Source organism: Octopus bimaculoides, chromosome 5, assembly GCF_001194135.2.
Source record: "Octopus bimaculoides isolate UCB-OBI-ISO-001 chromosome 5, ASM119413v2, whole genome shotgun sequence".
In the NCBI taxonomy this organism is placed as follows: Eukaryota; Metazoa; Mollusca; class Cephalopoda; order Octopoda; family Octopodidae; genus Octopus; species Octopus bimaculoides.
Genome location: NC_068985.1, coordinates 23,550,309 through 23,556,351, shown reverse-complemented (window position 1 = coordinate 23,556,351; position 6,043 = coordinate 23,550,309). Strand labels below are relative to the sequence as shown.

Genomic DNA, 6,043 nt, shown 5'->3' with positions numbered 1-6,043 from the left:
TAGGGACTGAAAATATTGCTCCAGGGTAAAAATTTTGAATTGTGTCTGGTGTCGCTGTTTAATCTAAAACTATCAAAGGAATTCTTCCCCACCACCTTCCCTCCTTTTCACCCCTCCCTGCTCTATATTGGAACAATCCCAACAACAGTTCTAGTTACAATGACGTCGTCGACTAAACTGGCAGCGCTCTCAACTGACAGCGTATACTTCTTCTTTCTTTGCCTTCTTGCTTTCTTCATTTATTTTTATTTTATTTTCAATTTATTTGATTTTGTTCTTATATTTTTGTTTAGTTTCTTATTCCATTCATTGTTTTGTTTTGTTTTTTCTTTCTTTTCCTCTAAATGTAATTGGTTAAGAAGGAGAAGGCAAGTTCTCAGAGAGAAGGAAAGTCGAGATTGAAGAGACTCAGAACAGACTAGTTTATTTTTGTTATTTCTATTTAATTTATTTATTTACTTAGTTATTCCTTTATTGTCTTTAGTGGAATATATTGATGGAAAGACGACTGTCAAGCCAAAGTTTTGTACTCTCTGAATAACTGTTAGTACTATTTTGTTTTAATTTTTGTTTCCTGATTGTTTTCTACTTCTATGTTTTCTTTCCTTCGTTTTACTTTGCGGTATAATATTATCTAATATATTTTTCTGTAACACTTATTTCATCCTTGCATCACCTTTCGTCCAATATGGGATAAGTACCTATCGCTGCAAGTGTTTGGTGTGACCAAACAAACTCGTGCTCACACACGCACTCCGTCGCGGGTTCCAGTTGATCCAATCAACGGAACAGCCTACTCGTGAAATTAATGTGCAAGTGGCTGAGCACTCCACAGACACGTGTACCCTTAACGTAGTTCTCGGGGATATTCAGCGTGACACAGTGTGACAAGGCTGACCCTTTGAAATACAGGTACAACAGAAACAGGAAGAAAGAGTGAGAGAAAGTTGTGGTGGAAGAGTACAGCAGGGTTCGCCACCATCCCCTGCCGGAGCCTCGTGGAGCTTTAGGTGTTTTCGCTCAATAAACACTCACAACGTCCGGTCTGGGAATCGAAACCGCGATCCTATGACCGCGAGTCCGCTGCCCTAACCACTGGGCCATTGCGCCTCCACGCTCACACACGCACACACAGAGCAAAGTGCTCACTCGTGCTCACACACGCACACACAGACAAATACCCCAAAATAACAAGTATAATACAGAAAATCTTAAAACATGCTTCCTCGGCGGGGAACTTGCGGGCATAGTAGCAGTAACGACTTCCACCCCGCCATACGGTCTTCGTATTGACATCGTGATATATTTATAACTGTATACTTAAACCGTCTCCAGAATCAGCTCTTCAACAAGGTTTCGTCGCACTACGTATGTTTCCCTAATTAAGATTTTTACATATAGTTATGCAAGATGTTGCTTGAGGACTCAACGCGTCAACCCGTTCGAGAATCGAACCTATGACATTATGATAGCGAGTCTAACATCTTAACCACTGGGCCATACTCTTTCATACATACTTACAGATACACACACAAACAAACACACACACAAGCACACACACACACACATACACACACTCAGACACACGCATCGCACACAAACCATTTTTTCTGCACATCGAAAGCAGAGAAGAAATATATTCACATTCTTACATTCCTCTCACGGCAAGAGTTTTCAATATTTAAATTTATTTCAGTTCTTCTGATTCAAGTTGCATGTGCATTATATGTGCATTATATGTGCATTATATGTTGTATGTGTATGCGTACATATATATTGACAGGCCGCTGGTATTTATTGAGTATTAAACACTTTCGGTATGCAAATTAGTGACTCCTTCACAGAGTAACTGCTACATTTGTTGTGTATATAAACAGTTTCGCTACTTAGGTTTCTGGAGGCCGTTAGAATGGTGTGGACCCTTCTGATGAAAACACAATAAGGTTCGAAAATCGGTTAAGGTTGTTCATCAGTTTTTTTTCAGTCTGCGGAGAAATGGTTAAAATTTGCCCAGTTTATAATTATACCATATATATATATATATATATATATATATATGGTATAATTATAAACTGGGCAAATTTTAACCATTTCTCCGCCAGGCAAGTTATAAATGATGGTCATCACATATTTTTCCTTTATTAGACCAAATTTGGCTTGTACCTGTTACCAGAAGTCATTAAAGGTGCGTTACTGATAGGTTTATTCCATGGTCTGTTGATCAGTTGAGAAAAACTGAACGACCTAAAAATAATTAGTGCTACTTTCGCCAGAGCCATCTCTGGTTACACACACACACACACACACACACACACATACTCAGTGTGTTCGGGCTAAATTTGACAGTTTCCATAAAAGGAAAAGAAATCACAAAACCACATGCAAAAATTAAAATGTTTTTAAAAATCAAAAGACCACCAAATAAACTATAGCTGGGAGATAACTGTTTACTCAAAGAAACTGCCCTCAGCTTCCTCCACGGTCTCAAGACGACTCCAGAACCTGGCATATGCGTTCCTGACTGGATCCCTGGTAAGATCTTCGAACACCATCTTGATCGTGTCCGCCAGTTCGTTCTTTGTGTTGCAGGTAGAGCTGTCGGTGTATTTCTCAATCGCAGCTCACACTTAGTAGTCCATAGGATTACAATCAAGGTAATTAGGAGGCAAGAAATTATTCGGTCTGGTGAAGTCGCAGAAATAGTCCAATAACTACTTCTGACTCATTCCGGAGATACGGTAAAGAGCCAAATGTTGCCGCCATACATATGACCTTCCAGCAGAATTTATTCCCAACTAAGGATTGACCATAGTCTCCAGCAGCTTCACATAATCTTCTGAATTGGTCTTAAGGCCCTGTCCAATGAGGTGTAGATGAATTGCCTTGTGCGAGCGCAGTCAGGACGTCTACGGCATCCATTCCTACTGGCCAACGGCTCTGTAATCTCTGTTGCAGCCCCATGGCACGTCTCACAGCCTTTACAATGTTCGTAGAGCAGCAGTCAAGATGTCGGCATTTTCATACCTGGTGCGAATCGTCATGATATGGGTAACTCTTTTCCAATATTCAGATAGCTTCCAGTCCTCTATGTCAGCTAACTTTCTCTCAACTACAACTTTAAAATTTATGCTCTCCAACACCGTTGACTGTTCACCAATATATCAAGCTGTTCCTGAAGAAAAGGAGACATAAAAAATCATCAAATTCATCTTGATCACCAGTATGTATATATATATATATATATATATATATATATATATATATATATATACAAACATGCATACAAACATACATACAAACATACAAACACACATACAAACACACATACAAACATATATATATATATATGAACAGAAAATGGAGCTATACAATTGTCAATTCAAAAATGTATATTTAATATAACATAATAAATATTAAACACAAATTATATACAATTGTGTCGATTCTTACCGACAATAAAATCATAAAAATCCTTTGTTTGTGGGTAAAAATCTCTTCAGTGTAATTTTTGACATATGAGGATTCACATATCCAAGGCAAGACTGAATTTTAATATATTTATACTTTCAAACGTAAGCGTCAATAATTAGAAACAAAGACAAAGATAAAAATAGAAAAGAAAAACGGTCATAAAATATATTTGTATACTATAAAGTATTTTAATCTAAATATATCTTAACGCATTAGTTTGTTTTTTTTTTAATACCAGGAACAATATTTTAAAAAATATTTTTTTAAATATTTAATAACAAAACATGGTGAAATAAGAAATATCCCATTTCTTCTTTCATATTATTAAAAAATACATGTTATTATAATAAAAATACGCTATTTATCTATGGCTAAATAGCAAAATATATTTAAAATACTATATAATCTCTAGTCAAATAGCAAATAATATTATAAATTATATTGCATTAATTTGCATTAATTATTTATAATAATCATTACTAAAAATCAAAGATGAACAAGAGCACGCAGAGGGCGCAAATCTCCACCAAGGCAACACGAACGTCCTCTCAACGATTAGCCACAGATAATTTTTCAAATGAGAATATCTGAAATAAACTCGACTGATTTTCTCCAAACTAGGAACAGAGATGGTTTTTAGATTCTTAAAGTTTTTCACATAATGAATAGTGGAGCCCCTGGGAGCAGAAAACTCCTTTCCTGGGGTACGTACGACGGCCTGCGTGGTCCACTCATCGCTTCTGCTCAAACTGGAAAAAACAGCTACTGAAATCATATAAGTAGGTTGTATTAAATGGATGAAGCGAAGTGGAAGCAATAATAGCCTGTTCCCATAGTACCATAGGTAGAAATTTGTTGGAATAAAAACCGCTTGGAATACACTATGTTTATTATGAAAAATAAGCTAAAATATGTTAAATCTTGAGCAACTATTCAACTATTTCCTTTTAGCTTCAGTATCCTTTCTATTATAGGCACAAGGCCTGAAATTTTGGGGGAGGAGGCCAGTCGATTAGATCGACCCCAGTACGCAACTGGTGCTTAATTTATCGACCCTGAAAGGATGAAAGGCAAAGTCGACCACGGTGGAATTTGAACTCAGTATCAAAGTCTTCCTTCTAACCATAGACAAAAGCCCATACAAATATTCTTCAGCTATTGATTACAAACCGAAATATCGCATGAACATTAACCTACGAATTTGTGATGTCTAAGACACAGCCACGGATAGTAAGAGACCGTGTCCTTAATGTGACCTTGCGTGCCCGGACGCTCCACGCAGAATTGTTTTCATTTGAGAGCTGAGTTGTCCTCACAATGTTCGCACGATGTTTATGCGGAAGAATGCATGGTTGAGCCACGATTATTGAATCCCAACAATGTTAGCAACCCGAAGTCACGTGACGCAACCACGTTACTTAGAGACCGTGTCCTTAATGTGACCTTGCGTGCCCCAACGCTGCATGCAGGATTGTTTTCGTGTGGGAGTTGAGTTGTCCTCACAGTAGTCACACGCTGTTTACGCAAAGGAGTGCACGGTTGAGCTACGACTATTGATTCCAAACCGAAACATCGCATGACAGCGTTGTTTTCAAGCGCTTCCTTGCCCTTACCCACCCCCTTATTTCTTTCATGTAGATTTCTCTCATGTGGTGTTGTTGATCACGCCCACAGGCTTAATTTATCACATAGATATAGTTCCTATGTCTGATGATTGTTCAGCATAGTAGCGGCAGCGCTGATAACCGCAAAAGAGAGTATATCCACTGAGAGCTTTTTGCTGCGTTCAAAAATCACATAGCCCCACCCACTTTTCATGACAAAGTTAGGGCCTAGAATCTTCCCAACAGACGCCTGGCATGTCACTTAGTGGAATTAGCCCTTCATTTGCCCCACAAATGTTTTGTCGTCAATGCTGCACTTCCCCGTATCACATGTTTCAACTTAAATGTACCATATATACAAACTATGCCATTTAAATTCCGAGCAACGCCGGGTAACGCTGCTAGTACATACATACATACATACATACATACATACATACATACATACATACATACATACATACATACATACGAGCTGGTAGAATCGTTAGCACGCTGGACAAAATACTTAACGACATTTCGTCCGTCTTTACGTTCTGAGTTCAAATTCCACAGAGGTTCATCCTTTCGTGGTCGATAAAATAAGTACTCGTTGAGGACTGGGGGCGACGTCATAGTAACTCCTTCCCTAAATTTGCTAGCTTTGCTAAAATGTGAAGCCAGTGTGTGTGTGTGTGTGTGTGTGCCTTTGTGTTTGTCTATCCCTAGCTGGCAACCAATGTTGACTTGCTTAATTCTCTGTAACTTAGCAGTTTAGCAAAAGAGACCTATGGATTAACTACCAGACTTAGAATAAGTACAGGGGTCAAGTTGTTAGGCTAAACCCTTCAAGGTGATACTCTAGCATGGTTGGACTCTGAAGACTGAAACAAACAAAAAAATATAACTTCAAAATCTATTTCTAAATGAAATATACCAGAGCCTCAAAATACTTATCTGATTATTATCAAATAATAATTGTTTCTAAC

At 38.0% G+C, this 6,043-nt stretch overlaps 1 protein-coding gene across 1 annotated transcript in view; it reads left to right on the top strand.

Moving 5' to 3' along the window:
• LOC106867711 (choline O-acetyltransferase) overlaps positions 1-6,043 on the top strand; it is a gene marked incomplete at its 5' end in the record, with an annotated part of 213,268 nt that overhangs the window by 150,780 nt on the left and 56,445 nt on the right. The window lies entirely within an intron of this gene.